At 45.4% G+C, this 26,821-nt stretch overlaps 1 long non-coding RNA gene across 1 annotated transcript; it reads right to left on the reverse strand.

Moving 5' to 3' along the window:
• Nucleotides 1–1,548: 1,548 nt before the first annotated feature.
• Nucleotides 1,549–26,821, reverse strand: LOC139831971 (uncharacterized). Its single transcript, XR_011746396.1, has 3 exons — nt 26,162–26,821; nt 2,400–2,757; nt 1,549–1,869 (listed from the first exon to the last, which is right to left on the reverse strand). It is a non-coding gene; the product is annotated as an uncharacterized lncRNA (long non-coding RNA).

Below are 26,821 nucleotides of genomic sequence, written 5' to 3' on the forward strand. Positions count from 1 at the left end.
AGACATGCCCAAAGAACTCAACTATAGCCATGCTCCTACACACGGATACACCATGGAGGACTTTGTCAAAATGATGAATCTGAGAAGCCCAAGCACGGAAGGTCAAGACGATGCCGTGTACAAGGATTTTTTTTTTCATCAGGTTGCTCTTAAGGTACGTGAGTTAGAATTAGAATATAAAAAACTTTCTGATAAACTTCCGGCTAAGCAAGAAGATATATTTGAGCCTACAATCAAAATTACTATTGGTACGAATGAGATAACTTCGCTTTGTGATTTAGGCGCTAGTGTCTCTACCATTCCAAAGTCGCTTTATGATAGGCTAAACCTTGGATCCTATGCTGTTACTGACCTTAAGCTGCATTTAGCCAATTCTACCTTTAAACAAGCCATGGGTATTAAAAGAATGTTGTTGTGCACATTAAGGGGTGTCCCGCACTCCTTGATCTTGTTATAGTTGATATGCCTGAGGATGGTATTGCTCCTATTATCTTAGGTAGGACATTTTTAAGAACTGTTAAAGATTTGATTAATGTCCACGAAGGAAATATGAGGTTTGAATTACTCTCTCGAGATCTTTTTGTTGTTCATTTTCTCAAGAAAAAGAAGTCCAAGGTCTACCGCAATGAAGGCATTACTTCAAAGGCCAACTACTATGGTATGGGTCTACCATCACCAAAACCTACTTGATCATCACTGTTGCAATGACGTCATTCTCATTTTGACTAAAACAATATAGAGCTAGATATGTCTGTATCTTAGGGAGAAGTACTTCCTCAAGGTTGAGCATTTTCTTTTGTAATTGATTTTCTATTTTGTTTTTAAGGCATTCTGAGGAATTTCTTCGTGGGTGCCTTCATAAGTCCGTCTGAGTGAATGGAGACAAGTACTCCTAATATAGTATAGCAGGGTTGACTGACTTCGCGAATGAGTTCCAAGCTTTTTGAAAAGACACTACAAGGAAGCGGGTCTATTGCAACAAAAAAATTGTTGCGATAGATGCCGTTTTGTGGCAATATGCACCTATTGCCACGAAATGGCGTTCGTTGGCAAGCGTTGCAATTAAACGCATGGTAATAAGCTATTGCAACGAAAAAGCAATCGTGGCAACAAAGTGCTCTATTGCAACAACCATGTGGGAAGTTGCCACATTTTTCCCCATGGCAACACTCACTTATTTCCACAATTTGGTTTGTCGAGATAGCATAACATAACATGCAACCAAATCGTGGCATTTGCCAGTTTGTGGTGGTAGACATTTGTGGCAATAACATATGCCAACGACCTATGTTTCGTGGCAATAGCGAACCGTGGCAATAACCTATAGCAACATCTTCTGATTTGTGGCATTAGCTATTTGCCCCGAACCGTGGCAATAACCTATAGCAACATCTTCTGATTTGTGGCATTAGCTATTTGCCACGAACCGCTACGCTCATGGTAATAACTTATGGCGACAAATATTCCACTAGTGGCAATAAATAGATATGGCAAGGGTCAATTTTTTTGTGGCGGGAAGGTATTGCGACAATTTGAACATTTGGTGGCGATACTCTATTTCAACAAAATCCAGTTTCATGGTGCCAAATACTTATCGCAACGAGGGAAATTTTTGTAGCAATCATACATTTAGTATCCGGAAATACATATTACACGTTCTAGAGGTAAGAAATCTAACTGGGTGAATAAAAAGTTAATATACATAATAATTCTTTTTTTCAGGGTCTTCTAGAGGTAAAAAATCTAACTAAATGAATAAAAACTTGATATCCATAATAATTCTTTTTTTCATGGTCCTATGCAAAGCTTCAAGACATGTGTGCTCCATGTGATCTTCACTTCACTTTACTTCACTAATATATTTCCGTTCTGCAAAAGATAGAGCAAGCACTGTAAGTTATATAATATAGAGGTTTGCATAAGGCGGCTAATTTAGTTTGATGCAGTTTTCCATCTGGTTAGACAGGTTAGAATCATTGAGGTGGATGCACGTAAATGCATAGTGTTGTACTGCATCATGGGATCTGGGAGATGGTTATGCTACGTCACCATATTACCAGAACTACTAACATATGTTAGGCTGCAATTTACTTTTAAGTTATCAATTATTAAAATATAATTAGGCTATTTCTCCGGATGCATAGGCTAAAAAAAGTAGACGGTCCATCCAAACATTGGAAATTATCACACTCTATGTGTTCAGCTACAAGTTATGTGTCATGGAGAACTAATTACACAAATGAACTTGCATCTTTCTTATTATTTCTTTTCCATCACCTTATGATGAGACAGTTAAATAATTTCCATGCTTTAGGAAACAAATTCAGTCATCACAGATTGCACATGTACAAGGAACATTTTTAGTCATCAAAGTCACTACATTATAATGTTTCAATTACCTTCGATGGATGACTGGGATGAGTTTTAGCAGCTTACACAAATTGGTTAGAAGCACACATATGTTGTCATGTACCCAAAGCCACACCAGTATTTGAGGTCTGCATGTACCTGCGAGAGTAGACTTAGCATGAACATCATTAAAAGTAAAATCCAGAAGCTCCTTCTCAAGTCATCTCTAGCCTGATCTTAATTAGAAAATTTTGCTGTAACTTTTTCTCATCTATATCTCAATCTATGGCTTTAAACTTTTTTCTATCTAATAAGTAGCTACGCATGTCTTCTGAATTTCCGCGGTTGACTCGGGACACTTCTTCACATCACTTGAACCTCTAGTAAGGTGCCGCACCAACCTTCCTACTCCAGTGTCACGTGCTAAGTTTCTGAGAGGGTAGCTATGAGACGTGGGAGGTCGAGGGCGAGGGGGTTTGGGCTTCGGCGCCGTTGCGCCGAGGAAGAAGAGATAAGGCTGCGGTGGTAAACTCCCTTTTCTGTGTTTATTATTCGATATCCCCAACAGAGGTGATCGCCAAGCTTTATAAATAGCTGGCCCCTAACAGATACGTACTAGGACTCAAATCTTTCCTATTACATGACTTTCCAAAACTAAATGACTTGAGAATAAAGTAAACTAAACAAATCTGAAGGAAAGCTAATCTAATTAGGACTCTTCTACTGCACCAGCCTTTGGCTTGGCACGACGTGAGTAGTGCTTCCCCCACATGACATCACTCCCCCCCTCCACCAGCAGCTCGTCCTCGAGCTGAAATGTTGGGTATGTCTTTTGGAACTCTGTGAGGTCCTCCCAAGAAGCTTCAGATGCTGCACTGTCTGTCCATTGTACTAAGATCTGTCGAGCACCACGACTAAGGCGGACCTTGAGTGCCTTCAGAGGTGTAGGAACAACTTTGCCATGGTGAACTTCTGGAAGGAGAGGTGGCGCTGTGGGGGGTTCTCCATGGAAAACCTTGAGCTGACTGACATGAAACACATCATGAAGACGGGAACGTGGAGGCAGCTGGAGCCGATAGGCTACTAGGCCAACCTTCTCGGTGATTTTATAGGGTCCATAAAAACGGGGAGAGAGCTTGCCCCGTGTGACACCTAAAGTTGCTGCTGGGCGATGGTTGAGACGCAGCCAGACCCACTGGTCAACCATGAAGACAACTTCGCGATGGTTGGCGTCATAAAACTTCTTGTCACGCTGTTGTGCTTGGAGGAGACGATCTCTAACTTCACGAATGAACTCATCACGATCCTTGGCTAGAACCTCCACAGCTTGCACACGAGCTTCTCCTGGCTGATAGGAGTGCATTGCTGGAGGATCTCGACCATATACCACCTTAAACGGTGTATCACGGAGTGCTGTTTGGAAGGAAGTATTATAGCAGTATTCTGCCCAAGGCAGCCACTGTAGCCAAGTACGTGGTCTGTCACCGGTCATGCAGCGGAGATACATAGCAATAATACGGTTTACAGACTCTGTTTGACCATCAGATTGTGGGTGAAAGGCTGAACTCATGTACAGGTGTACGCCGGCCAAGCGAAATAATTCAGACCAAAAGTTGCTCGTGAAAACTGGATCTCGATCTGAGACTATGGACTCGGGCAGGCCATGAAGACGGACAATTTCTGTGAAGAAAGCCTGAGCGACCGTTGCAGCAGTGTATGGATGGGCAAGTGGTATGAAGTGTGCTGCCTTCGAGAAGCGATCCACCACTGACAAAAGCACGGTCTTGCCACGGACTTTGGGGAGACCCTCGATGAAGTCCATGGAAATGTCTGCCCACACCTGAGATGGCACCTGAAGTGATTGGAGAAGGCCGGCTGGCAGCAGGTGCTCAGTCTTGTTGCGCTGACAAACGGTGCAAGCACGAACAAAGTCCTCCACCACAGCACGGTCCCGTGGCACATGAAAATCACGGCGGAGCCGATGCAACGTCTTTTGAATTCCTTCGTGCCCTATGTGTGTAGCTGCCAAAATAGCAGGCATCAATGGAGAAGTTGCCAACACATGGACCCGACCATTGAATGTAATGAGCCCGTCCGTATAGCCCCACTTGGCATCTAACTCACCGGCCTCGATTTTCTGGTGGAGTGCTACCAAGGTTGGATCAGCTGCAGTTTCGGCCCGCAAATCCTCATAGAGGGTAAATGAGGGGGCTGAGATTGCTAACAACGTACCATGGTCCTCCTCGCGGCGAGATAGAGCATCTGCCACTGTATTAAGTTTTCCTGGCCTGAATTCCACGATAAAATCATAGCCAAGTAGCTTGCTAACCCAGTTGTGTTGTGGAATTGTCGATAGGCGCTGGTCAAGTAAGTACTTCAAGCTGAAGTGATCTGTGCGGACTCGGAATGACCGTCCCCACAAGTATGGCCTCCAATGCCTCACAGCATGGACAAGCCCGATGAGCTCACGCTCGTAAGCTGCCAATTTGGCATGGCTTGCTGCGATTGGTCGACTGTAGAACGCCACTGCTCCCTCTCCTTGATGGAGCACTGCTCCAAACCCAGATCCTGAGGCATCACAATCGACAACGAACGGTTTGGTAAAATCTGGCATGTGTAGCACCGGGGCGGATGTGAGTGCTTCATTGAGAGTTTCAAAGGCGCTCGTCGCGGCATCGGTCCATCGATAGCCCTCCTTCTTGAGGAGCTTGGTGAGGGGTGCGGTGATGAAGCCAAAGTCACGGATGAACTTGCGATAGTACCCTGCCAGGCCAAGGAAACCACGAAGTGCGCGAACTGTTCGAGGTGTTGGCCAGTCCTTCACCGCCTGAACCTTGGCTGGGTCCATTGCGACTCCTGCCTCGGAGATGACATGGCCCAAATATACCACCCTTGATGTACCAAATATGCACTTGGAGCGCTTGAGTACAAGTTGATGTTCCTGCAAGAGTTGAAAAACTGCGCGAACATGGCGTAAATGGTCAACCCACGTTGGACTGTAAATCAGGATGTCATCAAAAAATACGAGGACAAATTGACGAAGAAAAGGCCGTAGCACGGAGTTCATGAGCGCCTGGAACGTCGCTGGTGCATTCACTACAAGAAATCTGCCATAATATGACGTTTTTTTTATGACTGGAAATTAAAATGTCATAGCTTTATGACGTTCCTAGCTTTGACCGTCGTTGGCTGTTGAAGGGGGGCAAAACCTTAGAAAATAGTGACGTTCTGGGGCAAAAACGTCGTTAGCTGCTTAAACGAAAACGTCATTATCTAACCGGGATGGATTACGTGGTCTATTTTTTCGTCTACGTGGTCTATTTTTTCATCTCCCGCCTCAATCCCATTGCTAGAAGTTTGTATTGGGCGGAATATGTGCGCGCAGAATCGAAATTTTCAGATCCCATCGCGACTGACTTAAACCTAATTCCCCATCCACTTTCGTTCCCCGCCACAGATATCCAATCTTTCTCCCCCCGCCGCCGCCACCCATCGCCAAACCAACTCCACCGCAACCACCCACCACCACCATCCCGTCGGCGGCCAACCTCCGTCCCCTTTTCCCCATCATTTCCCTCCCTCCTCCGTCCGTCGGGCCCGACCGCGACCAGCCACCATAGCCGCGTTTGCTTCAGATCTCCTCCATCCCCATCAATTCCTTCCCACTCCCGCCATTGCTGATATATAAGCCCGCGCCCCCATCCCCATCACCTACCTCCCCACCCGCAACCGCGCCATGGCCTGCTGACCTGGGACGAACGTGCTCTGGATCTGACCCGTCGGTCCGCGCCACTGCTGCTGCCGGGATCGGGATCTCGGGGCGCCGGATGGAGGTCTTCGGCCCCGTCTCGCCCGGCCAGGTGATCCCCCGCGGCGCCGCACCCCTCTTGCTTATGCTCTGCTTGTCCAATTCCCCGTCTCGTCTGTTGCGTCTAGGCGTTTTAGCTTGTTTCCTTGCTTGATTTTGCTGCTCCGGTGTCCCCGGGAGCTGCTGGCCGTGCCCTGTGTAGTAAGCACCAACTAAGAGCAAACAGCTCGAATTCCTGCCGCGCCGAGCAAATTCGGCGACCAAAACATAGCGGAGTTGGCCTGTAGTAGCTCGGAGCTAACAGCGAGCGCCGTGTGCTGACTGCCGAGCAAGCCCCCGGTCACGAGCAACTCCAGATCCCTCCCTCCCTCTTATTTTCTTGTCTTTCTACAGCATACACGATGCCAATTTGACAGATTTTTTGTGTGTTGCTTGTTTGTCAGGTGCGATGGACGCCGGTGAGCTCGCGCGACAGCAGAGCAAATAGCACACCCCCGCCTAGAGCTTCTGTACGCACCATCGTGACACATCCATGGTACTTACGCTCGCCCTGCCCCCTCCCATGTCCGACCAATTGTGTCCCCATACAAAATGTGTATCAGCATGTGCTCTGGGCCTTTGGTTCTCTGATTCTTGGTACGCTGGACTGTGTATGAGCCTTTGATATCTATTAGTTTCAGGCGCCTGGCTAGATCATGTGTGCTGCAGACACGCAAATATATATTGTGTAAGATATAGAGCTTCATTTAATTGTTGATGTACCTTTGCTTTGCCCATTCATTGCATATAGAAATAGGATATTTAACCTTCTTTGCTATTCATCTTAATGTGTCTCTGCTTGTCCACTTATTGTGTTTATTGAAATATAAATTACTGCAATTGTTTCTTATATATAGTGTAGAAACTTTTAGAGGCAAGAATCTCTGCATTTTTTTGATGCTAGTTCTGACTTTTACTTAATTATGTTCTTACTGTAGTTTAGAGAACTGAGTGTATGCATTAACACGATAATTCTAAGTCAGCTGCGGTCCTTTTGCATGTTATCATTTCTGAATTGTAGATAGGTAGGCATGTGCCTTTTGCAAAACTGTTACTTGACACGCATGTGCGAACCATGGTTATTGCTGTTGTTTATGCTGGAGATGTTCTGCAGCCACCCAAATTTATGATTTATTGCAGATGTTATGTGTTCGTTCCTTTAATCCTGCTACAATAGTTGTTCACCATGCCATGCTTCTTCTACAGATTTTGTACCTAGTGCATTAAAAAAACTGAATCAAGAAATTGCATAGTAATAATCTAATATCTTTTCCTTTTGCGAATTGACATACTTGACCAAGCTTAGTTCTTTTTTCACTTATACTTTCCTCAGATTGTGTTGTAAATTTATTTTTCTTCAATTCAATTAACCAAGCATAATTATTCTATATTGACCAACATAACATTAATTGTACATGCAGGCTTTGATCCAACTTGACACGAAGGCGTCGAGCCAGGTTGATCTTAGGTGGGCTCAAGGATGCCTGACAGCCTGCACCATGACATCAACTAGTTGTTGATCGGCAGGCACTATGCGCTCGCTCTGTTTCCAATGGGCAGCTTTGTGTATGTTTGCCCCACCCTCTTCATGCTCCCTGGTAATGAAATGGTCCAAACCGGTAGTTATCCATTAACCTGTAGGTATACTAGTCTGTAGGTTTCCATAACCTGTTAAATACTAGCTTATTGTTGTTATGCATTAAATGTTTCTTCTTTACTACAATGGGGTTAAGTCCTCGTCTGTGTTACACTTCATTTTCCCACCGTGTTGTGTCCATGTTTCCTTGTTGTCCCCTGCTGATTTTTGATTCTACATTCATTATATCCAGATCATATGGTGCATCATAATGAATCTATGTAAACCACAGTTGCATGTTTCATTTTATACTTGCCATAATTATTTTTGTAAACCATAATGAATCTCTGATCTGTATTATTTCTTTGTCAGATATTTACTTGATTTCAAATGACCCATATGGTTACTTCAGCAATGACCCATCTGGATGACTTTGGTTTTATATAACTTGATGCTACCAGAGAATGGATGGCTATGATATAAATCTATTGAATATAAATCCTATGACAGTTCAAAATCTTAGTATGGTATTCCACTGGTAGGAATAATTTCAGCTTGCTGCTTTCTAGTTATAAAATGTAATTTGTTAGCATATAGTGTTGAACTGCTGCTATGCTAGTTGTTTCTGCTTCCTAGTTATAAAATGTTTTTTGTTAGAATATAGTGTAGTTGAACTGCTGTTATGCTAGCTGTTCAAATCAAACATTCCTTATATATCAAGCATATATGGTGCAGTTGGTGATGTAAGTTGGCGATGTACTGATATCATGCATATGGTTTCGTTTGACAGGACCTGGATCCTAGTTTGTGATCCTTATCAAGGAGCTCCAGGTTGAAGAAGTTTGAAGACACTCGGTGGAAATTCTGTAGTTATCAAATTTGTAGACCTAGTAATACTGTGATTGTATACACATCTGCTTGTGAGATGATCTACATTGACTAATTTTGGGTGTTATTTGAAGTATAATTACGTGCATTTTTGTGTATTCGATTTAAATGTGGGTTATTTATTAGCTATCAAGTTCGTAATTGGAATCTGAATAAAATGTGACCTGATGCATACCGTGAAAAAAATGAGGCCCAAAAACCATGAGCCCAAAAACATTGAAGCTAAAAATGCCAAATTCAAATAAGAATTGTGCTCGTAACAGGTTAAGGCCCAACAAAGATGAAAAAAATTAGCATTACTAGGCTCGGCCCATGTAGAATACAGAATTGGACCGGGCTGATTTCGAATTAAGACGTTTTGGTTTCGTCATAATTTTGCCACGTCGGATTGCCACGCTGGACTCGGGGGCAGGTGCCCATGACGTTTTGGGAACGTCATGCCGTCAGTGACATTTTAAAACGTCACAAAGCTCTACGACGTTTTCAAGTGGAACGTCTTAAGCAGTCACTGCTGACTCCCAGCTTTCGACGTTTTGAAAAGCGTCACCGTAACGTCACAAGTAGCCATTATTGACGTTTCAGTGACACCTTTATTTTGTCAACTTATGGCAGATTTCTTGTAGTGATTGGTAAGGCCGAATGGCATGACCACAAACTCAAACAACCCTTCATGTGTCCTGAACGCCGTTTTGTGGATGTCCTCGCTATGCATCCGGACTTGATGATAACCTGAGCGAAGATCCAACTTTGTGAAGAATCGCGAGCCACAAAGCTCATCCAGAAGCTCGTCAACCACGGAAATAGGGAACTTGTCTTTCACCGTCCGTTCATTGAGAGCACGGAAATCAATTCAAAAACGCGAAGACTTGTCCGGTTTCTTCACGAGTAATACTGGAGAGGAAAACTCGGAGTGACTTGGGCGAATCAGTCCGCGTTCCAGCATGTCCGTGCATTGTCTCTCAATCTCGTCTTTCTGGATTGTTGGGTAACGGTATGGACGCACCACCGCAGGAGTAGCACCTGGTAAGAGATGGATGCGGTGGTCACATGGGCGGGATGGCGGCAACCCCTGTGGTTCAGCAAACAGGAAAGCAAAATCTTCTAGAAGAGCTGCTAGAAGGTCCTGACCATCACAGGAGGCTGCCCGTGCGCCTGTCGATGCCTCGCCAAGCAACGTGACATGGTGATCCTCATGCCAAAAGGTCATGGCCAATTTGGTGAAGTCCCAGTATATAGGTCCAAGAGATCGCAACCACTGTACTCCGAGGACAATATCAATTCCACCAAGTGCAAGTGTATAGCAGTCCACCCAGAACTCCTCTAGTCCAACGGTCAGCACGAGGTTGCGGCATACACCATTGCTCGTCACGCGGTCCCCATTAGCTACATCAACTCTCATGTCGGGTCGTTGGATAATGTCGATTCCCACACGGGCAGCAGGTCCTTCCGCAATGAAATTGTGTGTCGAGCCTGAGTCAACAAGTGCAAGTAGCTCGACACCGCGTACCATCACACGAAGCTGCATGGTATTGGCCGAGTTGATGCCCGTAAGGGCGTTTAAGGACACTTCCATCTCTGATGTATCATCATCATCATACGTGTCGTCCCCGTCGATGTAACACATGAAAAGTCGCTTGCAACGATGCCTAGGAACAAATTGTTCATCACAGTTAAAGCATTGCCCTTTTGTGCGGCGCTCATCCATCTCAGAAGGTGTGAGTCGCTTGAAAGGCCGCCTTCCTGTGTAACATCCCAAGTTTCAACAATAATAAACAAGAAAGAGAAATTCCCCAAACCCAAAATTTGCAATTAACAAAAACTTTTTCTATACATATAATGCCACATATAGATATATGCATTTGAGTGTTATTCTTTTGTGCAATTGCCATGATGAGTGTTAGTATGTTTAAACCTTGCTTTGTGAATCCTAAGCAAGATCACTAAACCCTAAATTGAGGGGAATTAGAGAAAATGGGAAAAACCCATTTCCCACTCACATACACCTTATGCAAATTTTCAAATCCTCAACCAAGGCCAAGATTGCTTGCTCCCTTGCTTCTAAAATACTTCAATGTGATAAACTAACACAATTGCACCCTTGAACCAAGAATCAAATGCAAAGAAATCAAAAAATCCTACATACATATGATAATGGTCATTTCTCCCCAAAATAATTTCTTCACCTCTTTACCCCCCTGGTTTTCTCAATTCTTGAACTAAACTTGGTCAACCAAAGACATGTCATCCAAGACCATGTCAAGGTGAGCAACTTTGATGTTGACCACCATGGCTAGAGTTGACTAGGTTGACCAGAATAAAAGTGACAAGAGGGGATGCTGAAATAAAGAGAAGATTATGTCACTTTTGACATTTTGCAAAACAACTCCAAATTGAGTGCCACCACCACCAATACATCACTTTAATTATATAAATGAGATTCACCAAAAAGATTTCCAAAATTCAAATAAAATTCTCTTGCGGCCATTATGTCGAACAGGTGGCAGGCAGCTTTTCCAAATTGAGACACACCCTTTTACACACTGGTTTCTTCCCTAAACCCCTTTAATTCTTGATCATCACACTCTCTTACAACCCCTGCTTCACCCCAGTACCTTGCTTGATCGATTAAAGTGAGAGGAGAGGGAAAGAAAACCTAGTCTAATGCACACCGTGGCCATGCCGGCCACCTTTGGCATCTCCACCTCCAGCCCTCCTCTCAACTCTTGCCCTTGTCCTGGAGCTTCCCTGACACTCAAGGAATCGAGTGGTACACTGCCCCTGCTCGCCACGGCTCGGCATTGGCCAGAACCCGCGTGTCCAAACCGTGCCAGGACGTGCCAGTCGACGCGGTGAGCGCGCCCTGGACACGCCGGTCCGTCGAGCGCTCGAGCAGCCTACTCCTCGCCCTGCATCCCTACCTCCGCGTTGAGTAGCTACTCCCCGCCCTCTACACGCTAGACACAAGCCCAGGCCTGCCCCTGCACCGTCGCCGTCGTCCTCGACCAAGAGATGCCGCACGCCCCGTGACAAACCCTGCAAGCTCCCGAGCCATCCCGTCGCCTTTTCTCTGCGCCAGCTAGCCGTTGAGCATCGCCAGGACGACGCCTACAAGATGCCGTCCTCGCCTTGCCCCTTCGATCAACGGAGAGGCCACGCCGACGACGCTCCTCCGCAGCACCTCACGGCCTCCGTCGCCCGCTATAAATAGAGCTCCTCCGTCCACCATTTCTTCACACAACTTGCTCCCCTCCCTTCTCTGAACAAGCTCCCCACCTCAATTTAGCACCACCTCGCCGGAGCAGAAGCAATCGGGAGCTGAGGTCCGCCGGAGCCCGCGGAAGCTCTGCTTCGATTGGCGCTTCCCCGAGCGCCGCCGCTGCTCCCAGGGCTTCCCCATCTACTACACCTTCTCCGCGCCTACTGCCTGAGACCTGCACCGGCCTGGTACGCCCTCCGACCCCCTAGGCTCGCCGCCAGGGAGCCCGCTGCTCGTCGGAGAAGACGACGTTCACACGCCGTCGGATCCTAGTCTAATCCTACGGCCTAACACGCGCGTACCGCTTCGGCGTTTAAAGAGGCGCCGACAGGTGGCCCCCACCTTGTCAGCGCGGCCCGAGCGCACCAGATGCGTGTTGGGCTGCGAAGTGGGCCTTTGAACCATTTCGGCCCAGTAACGCTTCCCGCCTAGCCCACGAATTCAAATCTGAGTTTATTCTTTATTCAAATTTTGCTCTGCTGAATGTTTAGTAAAATTTGAATAGTTTGAATTCTGCCAAACCAAATCTAGCAAACCTTATACCGTTGGAAAGCCCATGAATTTATCTATCCAATGCCACTGGCCCCATCCCCATTTTCATTGTAGATTTAATTTGACAAAAAAGACAAGACAGGGACTTTTGCACATTCAAACTTTATTTAAAATTCAACCAGAATAGTTTTTGAAGTAATTCCAATTCTAATAAATCACAAATGATGTCCTCTAATTGATTATGCAATAACATATCCCTGTTGTTTGTATGATCAGGGACTAGATCAAATAAAATGGCTATGTAGTCATTTCTAGAGCATTTTTAAAGTGGAATTCAAACTCAACCCTAATATGAGAGTTACCTCTCATTTAAATTTTGATCCTAAGTACTAATAACCAGGGGGAAAGACTTAGGCTAATGAACCCTTGAGAATTACTACTTAGAGATTTTAATTCATTTAAATGTTAAGTTTTAGAACTATGTGAAGTGTAGCACTTCAATTAAATTGAACTCACATATAATAGATATGAAATGTTGACTTTGGGTCAACCTATATTTCATACCTTATTATTATATGGAGAGATTAAATCTTAATAAGAGGAAATGAAAAGAAATGATTTCTTTTAAAGACCTACCCACCAAATTTAAGAAATAGGAATAATGAGAGGAAATTATCTCTCTTTCAAATAAAGACAAATCAAATAATCCACCATGCCATGTTTGATTGATGATAGGACTAGTGTGTGAACTATTTTGAGTGCCTCTAGTTTAGTATGTGAGCTTGGTTTAGTAATTATACCTCGTCTTCGTATATAGACGCTAGTAACGAGGAATACCAAGAAGAGGAGGGCTACTCTCAGGAAGAAGAAGAGAACTTCGATAACTACCCAGCTCAAGGCAAGCTAACCCTTGCTAAACACAAGTGCTTAGCTCTACAAGAGCAAAGCCACCTTCACACTTTACTTTTATGTATTACCCATCCCATGTTTTTACCTACTTTTACTTTTGCTTATTTATTTCAAAGTACCTTTTTGAATTATGATTCACTTGGTCTAGAGTAGACAAATACTTGGGAATAGATTAGCACCACTACAAGCTAGTTAGCACCCCTCATATAGTTGCTAGTGCTAATCAATTAAAATTAACTACTCTAGATGGGAACATGGTGAAGTGATATGACTTTGAAAGAAAGTAAAGTGGAGGTGGATTTTGAACAAGAGAAGATGGTGATTTTTGATAAAAAAGATGATTGAGTTTGAATGCGATACCCTTCCAATTATACAAGTACCCCCACAATACCTGATTATGGGTAGGGCTTAACTGGAAACTTGTGTATTTTAGTATGGGTTCCCTCTAAACAAACATCATAGGGGTTACGCTGCGGCTGCCTCCGTTACTTGTGGATTGATGTTGAAATGAGGTGAATGTACGGCCCAAGCCCTGTGCAGTTCCGGGTTGATCATGCGGTTTCCTCCGGGAGGCCAAGCTCATGGGGAGAGGTGCTCATACTAGCATATATAAGTGAAAGGTTTCGATTGATGATCCGCGTACTGTGTTACGATGATTCGGGGTTATCCTCGACGGATGAAATCAAAAGTTGTGGCACAAGAGTACAACCTCTGCAGAGTGTTAAACCTATTCGAATAGCCGTGTCCACGGTTACGGACGTTTGGAAAGGCCATACTATCTCCGTTATCATTAAAATGTTTTGATTCTAGAAATGAATGGTGGTTTGAAAGGTGACATTATGGTGATCCATAATGAGTTGTGGGAATGACACTAATGTTCCCACTTGAGTTAGTCTAGCACATGATTAAGGCTTTTACCAAAGATTTATGAAACTAAAACTTGGCTTTATGCAAATAAACCTAGAGCTTAGTACCCCCTTACACTTATTAAGTATTTATCTTAGAGTTAGTTTGCGAGTACTTTAAAAGTACTCATGGCTTTGCCCTGGCTATTCAAATGCCAGACTTTGAAGGAGAGCAACAGTATCAGGATGACGGACAACAGGACGTCTACGATAACTAGGATCGTCTTCTAACGTCAAGCGTTGCCTGTGGAATAGATCGTCCACTACTACTTCGCTTCCGCTACCATTCGTGATGTTGAACAATATATTCGTGTAATATTGGATCATGTGATCTATGGTTGTAAGACAATATGTGTTGTAATAAATGATGACTCTATGCTACTTACTATTATGTCTCGCAAAAACATTATTCCTGGGATTGCGATGTACGGCATAATAGGCATCTGGACTTAAAAATCTGGGTGTTGACAAGTTGGTATCAGAGCCATTGTTTGACCTTAGGAGACCCTAGTTAGAATGGACGCTCAAAAACTTAGTTTCAAATTCCATGATTTGACTAGTTATGAAAACCTTATTCACCTTCTTACCTTGAAGAGTCTTTTACAAACTTTTAATTCATGCCTTTCTTCTAAGTGAATTAAAATTTGGAACACTTGCACTTATCTAACTTAATCATCTCATCTCTCTACAGATGGATCACGTCGTGGACGCACAGCCCTTTCTCCAGACTGAGTTCTATCAGTTGGGGAACGGTGGAGAGATCATCTTCGAGAGAGACCTCTTCTCCCTCTCAGAGTTTCTCGGGCGCCCACCACCGGAAGTCTTTGGCGGAATGCTGAATGACCAACCCGGTGGTCAACTTCAGTGGGTGATCATGGTGGACCTTCGTGGAAGGTTCACGCTCCCAATGAGCGCAAGGATCCAGTTCTCCTTCAGGGAGAACAACTGGGCGGATGGTCTCGCAAGGGGACTTCAGGAAGGACTCGCACGTCTGTGCGGGCAAAACTTCATGGACTTCACCGACAGTCGCTTTGTGCACTATGCAAGACACAACTCCCTCGGAGTGCCAATGAACCTGCCGTCACACCCGCAGCTCCGCCACCATGTTGATCATCTTGATTTCATGTTGAGCGAGACTCGCATCGACCTCGACAACTCCCGCGAAGACGCCAACCACACTCACATCCAGTTGGCACAGCAGGCGGACACCATCAAGGTGATCGCCGGAGAACGCAGGGCACTCCGCCGTGCCAACCAGAAGAAGGATCACGCCATCAACCGCCTGAAGGCTAGGATCGCCACTCTGAAGGCGACCATCGCTGCCCAAGCTGAGCAGATTCAGGAGCTGGAAGGCGAAGGTGAAGGGGAGAACATCCAGGGGGACGGCTACTCCTACGTCAGCAACGACGACGACTACGAGGAGGAGGAAGACGACGACCTGGAGTTCCACCCTTACGAGGATGGCCACGAGCACCTCAATGCCGGGGTAGACAATGTCTACCCTATCAACGTCGATGGCGAGTAGTTCCATCTGAGCACTTGCACCCCGTGTTATGTATTGGTCCTTTGTACCCGCCCCATGTATCGTAGTTTGTTGAAAGGGTTCCTAAAACCCTCCTGAACATTTGGCTTGTAATATGTGCTACCTCCATGACTATGTTTGTGTGTGTGTAATATTATTATTAATATGAATCAAGTTTTAAGTTAAAATTATATCCCAAAATGAGCCATAGACATTTCCCTCTTATCTCATGATCCCTATCTCTGTTCAGATGGCACCCCCAACTCGCAACATGACTCAGGAGGCAATGATGCAGATGTTGCAACAGATGTTAGCTGATAGAGAAGTTGAGAGAGCTGAACGGCAAGCCAACCTAGCTGCACTTCAACAACTTGCTCAGGGCAATCAAGGCCACGGAAACCACGACCACCCAGGGTCAAAGCTGAAAAACTTCCAGAACACTAACCCACCTGTGTTCAGCAAGACAGAGGAACCCCTCGATGCTGATGATTGGCTCCAGACTATGGAGAACAATCTCGAGGTTGCCGGAGTGGAGGACAACGAGAAGGTGTTGTTCGCCACCCACTATCTGGCTGGACCTGCACGTGCCTGGTGGACAAGTACCCGCGCCTTACATGCGGGGAACCTGATGACTTGGGAAGTCTTCAAACTCAAGTTTAGCAAGTATCATGTGCCCCCGGGTTTGATTAAGAAGATGAGGGATGAGTTCAGGGAACTGAAGCAAGGCAGAATGACCGTGGTAGAATACCGCGACAAGTTCCTCACTTTGTCAAGCTACGCCCCGGATGAGACGGACACCGTCGAGAAGAGGAAGGAGAGGTTTCTGAATGGACTGCATGATGAGATGCAGACTGTACTGATCAACATCCCCTTTGCTGACTTAGAAGCCCTTGTTGACTCCGCCATTCAGATGGACGGGAAGATACACCAAGCCAATGAGAACCGCAAGCGCCGTATGATGAACCAGAGTGGGCCCAGCAACAACCACAAGTATCGCCCCAACTCAGGTGGAGGGTTCGCCCCAAGAAACAACAAGCCCCCGATGCAGAATCCACGTCCGAGTTACCAAAACCGGAGTGGAGGAAACCCCAGGTCAGGAGGACACAACAACTACAACAACAACAACAGCAACTTCAACCGCGCTCCACCTCGCGCCCCCAACAATAACTCCAACACTGCTCCAAGGACTGGGAGCAACGCTGTTCCCATCACCCCCAAGGACAAGTCCACCTACAACTGCTACGAGTGCGGAGTAGCTGGGCACTTCTCTTATGAGTGCCCCAAGAAGCTCGCCAAGACTGCCGCCAACACCTCAGGCCCTGCGCAGCAGCAGCGTCGTGTCACCACCAACAAGAAGTTCGCCCCCAACAACCCGAACAACCGCAACGGCCGCCTCTACCACATGAATGCAGAAGAAGCTCAGGAAGCCCCAGACGTTGTGCTGGGTATGTTCTCTGTTAACTCAATAGCTGCAAGAGTGCTGTTTGATTCTGGAGCATCGCATTCATTCATTACCGAAGATTTTGCATGCACTAGTAAGATTCAACCCATCAGTTTGAAGCATGTCATGATAGTTCAAATACCTGGATCAACAACTAAAGCTAGAAAAATTTGCAAGGATGTGCCCATCAGAATACATGAAATAGAATTCTATGCAAATTTGATTGTTCTGGGAGCCAAAGGTATGGAAGTAGTCCTGGGAATGGACTGGATGGCGAAACATCATGGACTGATTGATTGTGCCAAGAAGGCCATCACCATGACTAGTAGCACCGGAATAATAGTCGAACACATATCTGAACAGATGCCCCGAAAATTCACCTGTAATCAAAGCCTAGCCAAACCCACCTTGGATCAGATCAGGGTCGTTTGTCGATATCCTGATGTGTTCCCGGATGATTTACCCGGTATGCCCCCAGATCGGGATATCGAGTTCATCATCGAGTTAATCCCCGGAACCGGACCTATAGCCCAGAGAGCCTACAGCATGAACCCGGCAGAGTTAGTGGAACTGAAGAAACAGCTGGATGATATGCTATTCAAAGGTCTGATTCAACCAAGTGCGTCACCTTGGAGATCGCCAGTTTTGTTCGTGGATAAAAAGGACGGTGCCACTCGTTTGGTTACGGACTATCGTAAGCTTAACGATGTCACCATTAAGAATAAGTATCCGTTGCCCAAGATAGAAGATCTGTTTGACCAGCTGACCGGAGCCCGAGTATTCTCGAAGATTGATCTGAGGACAGGATACCATCAGTTGAAGATTCGTGCCACCGACATTCCCAAAACTGCCTTTACTACCAGATATGGATTGTACGAGTACAATGTCATGTCATTTGGATTGACCAATGCCCCCGCTTACTTCATGAATCTCATGAATAAGGTCTTTATGAACTTCCTGGACAAGTTTGTGGTTGTCTTCATCGACGACATCCTCATATACTCCAAGTCCGAGGAAGAACATGAGCAACATTTGGAAGTGGTCCTAGATACCCTTCGGGAACATCAGTTGTATGCCAAGTTCAGCAAGTGTGAGTTCTGGTTGAAAGAAGTAGGATTCTTGGGTCATATCTTGTCAGCCGGAGGAATTGCCGTTGACCCCGCAAAAATCAAGACTGTTGAAGAATGGAAGGCCCCAACCACCCAGACTGAAGTTCGTGCTTTTCTCGGATTGGCGGGATATTACCGCCGATTCGTTGAAGGATTCTCGAGCATAGCAAGACCGATGACCCAATTGTTGAAGAAGGACCGGAAGTTCGAATGGACCGATAAGTGTGAAGAGAGCTTTCAACAGCTCAAGTTAAGACTGACAACAGCCCCAATACTGGTTATGCCGGACATTGCCAAACCATTTGATGTGTACTGCGACACCTCCAAGATTGGTCTTGGATGTGTGCTGATGCAAGAAGGCAAAGTGATATCTTACCTATCAAGACAACTGAAGCAGCATGAACAGAACTACCCAACCCATGACTTAGAGCTAGCAGCGGTGGTGTTAGCACTGAAAGTATGGCGTCATTACCTCATGGGTAATCGATGCGAGGTTTACTCGGATCACAAGAGCCTGAAGTATATCTTCACGCAGAAGGAGCTGAATATGAGACAGCGCAGATGGATAGAGTTAATCAAGGATTACGACATGGAAATCCACTATCACCCCGGCAAGGCCAATGTGGTAGCGGATGCTCTGAGTAGACTGCCGTGTCAGTTGAACTCCATGTTAGCAATTGAGCAACCTAGCCTGTTTGAAGAGTTTGAACAGTTTAGGCTTGAACTGGTTAGCGAAGGATACCTCGCCAGCATTGAACTCCAACCCACCCTGATTAGTCAGATCAAGGAAGCTCAGAAAGGAAATGCTAGCATTGACGGAATCAAGAACCAAATAGCCGCCGGAAAAGCACCAGGATTTACCGTAGATGAAGAAGGAGTGCTATGGTATAACAAGTGCCTTTGCGTGCCATCAGACTCCGAGTTGAAGCAAGTTATCCTGAAAGAAGCTCACGACACCTTATACTCCATCCACCCCGGAGGAACCAAGATGTACCAGGATTTGAAAGAACAATTCTGGTGGCATGGAATGAAGAGAGAAATCGGAAGCTACATCGCCAAGTGTGACATCTGTCAAAGAGTCAAAGCAGAACACCAACGCCCCGCAGGACTGTTGCAACCCCTACAGATTCCCGAATGGAAGTGGGATTCCGTAGGAATGAACTTCATCACCGGATTGCCCAAGTCTAGTAAAGGAAATGATTCCATCTGGGTAGTGGTCGACAGACTGACCAAAGTCGCCCACTTCATCCCCGTCAAGACCACCTATCAAGGACCGAGGCTCGCAGAGCTATATATCTCAAGGATAGTCAGCCTGCACGGAACCCCGAAGTCGATAGTATCCGACAGAGGATCCCAATTCACCTCCAGATTCTGGCAGAAAGTACATGAAGGACTCGGAACTCGTCTGAATTTCAGCACAGCCTATCACCCGCAGACAGATGGACAGACGGAAAGAGTCAACCAGATACTAGAAGATATGTTGAGAGCATGTGTGCTAGAGTATGGATCTAAGTGGGAAGACTGCTTGCCGTACGCAGAATTCTCATACAACAATAGCTACCAAGCCAGCTTACAGATGGCCCCCTTCGAAGCACTGTACGGAAGGAAGTGCCGCACCCCTCTGAATTGGTCGGAAGTAGGAGAGAGTCAAATCTTTGGACCAGATATTCTCCGAGAAGCCGAAGAGAAGGTTCACAAGATCCGCGAGTACCTCAAGACAGCCCAATCAAGACAGAAGAGCTACGCCGACAAGAGACGCCGAGAGATGACCTTCGAGATCGGAGATTTCGTATATCTCAAAGTGTCCCCCCTTAAAGGAATGCAGAGATTTCAGCTTAGAGGAAAGCTCGCACCCCGATATGTCGGACCTTTCAAGGTCCTGAGTCGCCGAGGAGAAGTATCCTATCAGCTGGAGTTACCGGAAGAAATGTCAGCGGTGCACAATGTGTTTCACATCTCGCTACTCCGGAAGTGTTTAGAAGTACCTGAGAAGACCGAGGTTTTCAAGAACATCGACCATCGAGCTGTGGATATCAACTCAGATCTGACATACCGCGAAGTACCTATTCGCATCCTGGAAGAAGCTTTCAGAACCACCCGTATTACCTAAGTATCAAGTTTCTGAAGATCCAATGGAGTAATCACACCGAAGAAGAAGCCACTTGGGAGAGAGAAGACTTTATGAGGACTGAGTACCCAGATCTCTTTAGTACCTAGTTTTCTCAGATCTCGGGACGAGATCTTTTGTAAGGGGGAAGGGTTTGTAACATCCCAAGTTTCAACAATAATAAACAAGAAAGAGAAATTCCCCAAACCCAAAATTTGCAATTAACAAAAACTTTTTCTATACATATAATGCCACATATAGATATATGCATTTGAGTGTTATTCTTTTGTGCAATTGCCATGATGAGTGTTAGTATGTTTAAACCTTGCTTTGTGAATCCTAAGCAAGATCACTAAACCCTAAATTGAGGGGAATTAGAGAAAATGGGAAAAACCCATTTCCCACTCACATACACCTTATGCAAATTTTCAAATCCTCAACCAAGGCCAAGATTGCTTGCTCCCTTGCTTCTAAAATACTTCAATGTGATAAACTAACACAATTGCACCCTTGAACCAAGAATCAAATGCAAAGAAATCAAAAATCCTACATACATATGATAATGGTCATTTCTCCCCAAAATAATTTCTTCACCTCTTTACCCCCCCTGGTTTTCTCAATTCTTGAACTAAACTTGGTCAACCAAAGACATGTCATCCAAGACCATGTCAAGGTGAGCAACTTTGATGTTGACCACCATGGCTAGAGTTGACTAGGTTGACCAGAATAAAAGTGACAAGAGGGGATGCTGAAATAAAGAGAAGATTATGTCACTTTTGACATTTTGCAAAACAACTCCAAATTGAGTGCCACCACCACCAATACATCACTTTAATTATATAAATGAGATTCACCAAAAAGATTTCCAAAATTCAAATAAAATTCTCTTGCGGCCATTATGTCGAACAGGTGGCAGGCAGCTTTTCCAAATTGAGACACACCCTTTTACACACTGGTTTCTTCCCTAAACCCCTTTAATTCTTGATCATCACACTTTCTTACAACCCCTGCTTCACCCCAGTACCTTGCTTGATCGATTAAAGTGAGAGGAGAGGGAAAGAAAACCTAGTCTAATGCACACCATGGCCATGCCGGCCACCTTTGGCATCTCCACCTCCAGCCCTCCTCTCAACTCTTGCCCTTGTCCTGGAGCTTCCCTGACACTCAAGGAATCGAGTGGTACACTGCCCCTGCTCGCCACGGCTCGGCATTGGCCAGAACCCGCGTGTCCAAACCGTGCCAGGACGTGCCAGTCGACGCGGTGAGCGCGCCCTGGACACGCCGGTCCGTCGAGCGCTCGAGCAGCCTACTCCTCGCCCTGCATCCCTACCTCCGCGTTGAGTAGCTACTCCCCGCCCTCTACACGCTAGACACAAGCCCAGGCCTGCCCCTGCACCGTCGCCGTCGTCCTCGACCAAGAGATGCCGCACGCCCCGTGACAAACCCTGCAAGCTCCCGAGCCATCCCGTCGCCTTTTCTCTGCGCCAGCTAGCCGTTGAGCATCGCCAGGACGACACCTACAAGATGCCGTCCTCGCCTTGCCCCTTCGATCAACGGAGAGGCCACGCCGACGACGCTCCTCCGCAGCACCTCACGGCCTCCGTCGCCCGCTATAAATAGAGCTCCTCCGTCCACCATTTCTTCACACAACTTGCTCCCCTCCCTTCTCTGAACAAGCTCCCCACCTCAATTTAGCACCACCTCGCCGGAGCAGAAGCAATCGGGAGCTGAGGTCCGCCGGAGCCCGCGGAAGCTCTGCTTCGATTGGCGCTTCCCCGAGCGCCGCCGCTGCTCCCAGGGCTTCCCCATCTACTACACCTTCTCCGCGCCTACTGCCTGAGACCTGCACCGGCCTGGTACGCCCTCCGACCCCCTAGGCTCGCCGCCAGGGAGCCCGCTGCTCGTCGGAGAAGACGACGTTCACACGCCGTCGGATCCTAGTCTAATCCTACGGCCTAACACGCGCGTACCGCTTCGGCGTTTAAAGAGGCGCCGACAGGTGGCCCCCACCTTGTCAGCGCGGCCCGAGCGCACCAGATGCGTGTTGGGCTGCAAAGTGGGCCTTTGAACCGTTTCGGCCCAGTAACGCTTCCCGCCTAGCCCATGAATTCAAATCTGAGTTTATTCTTTATTCAAATTTTGCTCTGCTGAATGTTTAGTAAAATTTGAATAGTTTGAATTCTGCCAAACCAAATCTAGCAAACCTTATACCGTTGGAAAGCCCATGAATTTATCTATCCAATGCCACTGGCCCCATCCCCATTTTCATTGTAGATTTAATTTGACAAAAAAGACAAGACAGGGACTTTTGCACATTCAAACTTTATTTAAAATTCAACCAGAATAGTTTTTGAAGTAATTCCAATTCTAATAAATCACAAATGATGTCCTCTAATTGATTATGCAATAACATATCCCTGTTGTTTGTATGATCAGGGACTAGATCAAATAAAATGGCTATGTAGTCATTTCTAGAGCATTTTTAAAGTGGAATTCAAACTCAACCCTAATATGAGAGTTACCTCTCATTTAAATTTTGATCCTAAGTACTAATAACCAGGGGGAAAGACTTAGGCTAATGAACCCTTGAGAATTACTACTTAGAGATTTTAATTCATTTAAATGTTAAGTTTTAGAACTATGTGAAGTGTAGCACTTCAATTAAATTGAACTCACATATAATAGATATGAAATGTTGACTTTGGGTCAACCTATATTTCATACCTTATTATTATATGGAGAGATTAAATCTTAATAAGAGGAAATGAAAAGAAATGATTTCTTTTAAAGACCTACCCACCAAATTTAAGAAATAGGAATAATGAGAGGAAATTATCTCTCTTTCAAATAAAGACAAATCAAATAATCCACCATGCCATGTTTGATTGATGATAGGACTAGTGTGTGAACTATTTTGAGTGCCTCTAGTTTAGTATGTGAGCTTGGTTTAGTAATTATACCTCGTCTTCGTATATAGACGCTAGTAACGAGGAATACCAAGAAGAGGAGGGCTACTCTCAGGAAGAAGAAGAGAACTTCGATAACTACCCAGCTCAAGGCAAGCTAACCCTTGCTAAACACAAGTGCTTAGCTCTACAAGAGCAAAGCCACCTTCACACTTTACTTTTATGTATTACCCATCCCATGTTTTTACCTACTTTTACTTTTGCTTATTTATTTCAAAGTACCTTTTTGAATTATGATTCACTTGGTCTAGAGTAGACAAATACTTGGGAATAGATTAGCACCACTACAAGCTAGTTAGCACCCCTCATATAGTTGCTAGTGCTAATCAATTAAAATTAACTACTCTAGATGGGAACATGGTGAAGTGATATGACTTTGAAAGAAAGTAAAGTGGAGGTGGATTTTGAACAAGAGAAGATGGTGATTTTTGATAAAAAAGATGATTGAGTTTGAATGCGATACCCTTCCAATTATACAAGTACCCCACAATACCTGATTATGGGTAGGGCTTAACTGGAAACTTGTGTATTTTAGTATGGGTTCCCTCTAAACAAACATCATAGGGGTTACGCTGCGGCTGCCTCCGTTACTTGTGGATTGATGTTGAAATGAGGTGAATGTACGGCCCAAGCCCTGTGCAGTTCCCGGGTTGACTGCGGTTTCCACCGGGAGGCCAAGCTCATGGGGAGAGGTGCTCATACTAGCATATATAAGTGAAAGGTTTCGATTGATGATCCGCGTACTGTGTTACGATGATTCGGGGTTATCCTCGACGGATGAAATCAAAAGTTGTGGCACAAGAGTACAACCTCTGCAGAGTGTTAAACCTATTCGAATAGCCGTGTCCACGGTTACGGACGTTTGGAAAGGCCATACTATCTCCGTTATCATTAAAATGTTTTGATTCTAGAAATGAATGGTGGTTTGAAAGGTGACATTATGGTGATCCATAATGAGTTGTGGGAATGACACTAATGTTCCCACTTGAGTTAGTCTAGCACATGATTAAGGCTTTTACCAAAGATTTATGAAACTAAAACTTGGCTTTATGCAAATAAACCTAGAGCTTAGTACCCCCTTACACTTATTAAGTATTTATCTTAGAGTTAGTTTGCGAGTACTTTAAAAGTACTCATGGCTTTGCCCTGGCTATTCAAATGCCAGACTTTGAAGGAGAGCAACAGTATCAGGATGACGGACAACAGGACGTCTACGATAACTAGGATCGTCTTCTAACGTCAAGCGTTGCCTGTGGAATAGATCGTCCACTACTACTTCGCTTCCGCTACCATTCGTGATGTTGAACAATATATTCGTGTAATATTGGATCATGTGATCTATGGTTGTAAGACAATATGTGTTGTAATAAATGATGACTCTATGCTACTTACTATTATTTACTATTATGTCTCGCAAAAACATTATTCCTGGGACTGCGATGTACGGTATAATAGGCATCTGGACTTAAAAATCCGGATGTTGACATCCTGTAAGGATTGGTTTACCACCAGCACCATCTGCAAAAGCAGTTGGACGAAGTGGTGGCGCTAGCACCGGCGTAGATGGCTTGGTCAACAACTTGGAAGGTGCCGGTTTGATAGCCGATGTGCCTATCAGTGCCGGTTCAGCGTCCCAACCATCCTCATCTGGCATGGTGCGTTGTTCATAGGCACGGGCGTGCTCCATGGCTTCTTCTAAGGTCGTCGGGTACTGGAGGCCGACGTTAGTGCGGATGGGATTGCGCAGGCCGGCGACAAAGAGCTCGACCTTATGCATTGTTGTTAGGTCACAACAGCGAGCGACAAGGGTAAGGAATTTATCCTCATATTCGTCCACTGAACCGAGCTGACGCAGATTTTTTATGCCGCCCAGTTGTGTCCGTTGAATCCTTGGGCCAAAGCGCTTGTTGAGTGCCTTGGTGAAATCGTCCCAGGGGGGTTCACTACCGCGCTCAGTGACCAGCTCGCGGTACCACAGAATCGCCTTGCCTGTTAGATGGTATGAGGCAAGCCAAGTTCTGCCGTCATCTGCTGTCCCTTGCCCCGTAAAAAATTGCTCAACGCGAGTCAACCAGGGCAGTGGATCCTCCTTGCCGTCATAGACTGGGAATTCCAGTTTGTGAAATTTTGGCATGGCGCCGCCTGCCTTGATCTTGGTGCGATCACCATCCTGGGAGCTGGGTGCATTATCATGCTCAACCCCTGCTTTGCCTGGGCCACTTGACAAAACAGAGTTTTCCAAACGTGCAATGGCCAATTGCTGGGCCGTTGCTTGTTCCTTGAGGCTGTTGATATCGGTCTCCATCTGCCCTAGCTTGAGGTCCAGCTTGGCGTCCAGGGTCTCCTCCAGAAGCTTCTTCATGTCAGCAAGTGTAATAGGGGAACCCATCGCAGCGGATGCAGAGCCGAGGATCTGACCGTCTGATACCAAGTTGTCGCGTGCTAAGTTTCTGAGAGGGTAGCTATGAGACGTGGGAGGTCGAGGGCGAGGGGGTTTGGGCTTCGGCGCCGTTGCGCCGAGGAAGAAGAGATAAGGCTGCGGAGGTAAACTCCCTTTTCTGTGTTTATTATTCGATATCCCCAACAGAGGTGATCGCCAAGCTTTATAAATAGCTGGCCCCTAACAGATACGTACTAGGACTCAAATCTTTCCTATTACATGACTTTCCAAAACTAAATGACTTGAGAATAAAGTAAACTAAACAAATCTGAAGGAAAGCTAATCTAATTAGGACTCTTCTACTGCACCAGCCTTTGGCTTGGCACGACGTGAGTAGTGCTTCCCCCACATGACATCCAGCATGGACTTTCTGAATACACAACATACACATGACAAGATCCTTCCTTTTTAAATCTGGCCAGAAAGCATACTGCAAAGCTAGGTTGTTGGAGTTAGCCCTCCGAGTAGGATCATGTGCCATCATAAGGTTGATTGTTTCTCAGTAAATTTGGCTGGTATTCTCTGGTTTCTTGAACCCTGATACATAGCATAAGCAAATTTTAGTTTTTCTACTGTGGTGACCATGGGAAGAGTAATTAGATAAACCATATAGGATATCCAAAAACATTGTTAATTGATAAGATGAAGTAGAGACAGAACTCAAAAGGAAATCAAAGTTCAAACGTTCCCTAACATCCACTTGAATACAAGAACAAACTATTCTGAAGTGTATGAATTATTTAGATGCGTAAATAAAACTGAACAGGAATTACTGAAAAGTACTTAGTTCATCTCAACTGAAGAAAAGGTAGCATCAGGAAAGCTAGTATAAAACTGATGATAACCGTGTATGTGTATGTCCACCTCAATATGCATAGGCTAAGCCACTCAAGTACGAGTCATTTAAGTAGGGAAAAATGATATATGCAGCTAGTTGCAACTGCAGGGCACACTACAGATCGAGAGATTTAGCCCTATCTAACTAGGATCCAGAAGCAAATTAATATCTCACAA

The sequence above is a fragment of the Lolium perenne genome, chromosome 6, assembly GCF_019359855.2.
Source record: "Lolium perenne isolate Kyuss_39 chromosome 6, Kyuss_2.0, whole genome shotgun sequence".
In the NCBI taxonomy this organism is placed as follows: domain Eukaryota; kingdom Viridiplantae; phylum Streptophyta; class Magnoliopsida; order Poales; family Poaceae; genus Lolium; species Lolium perenne.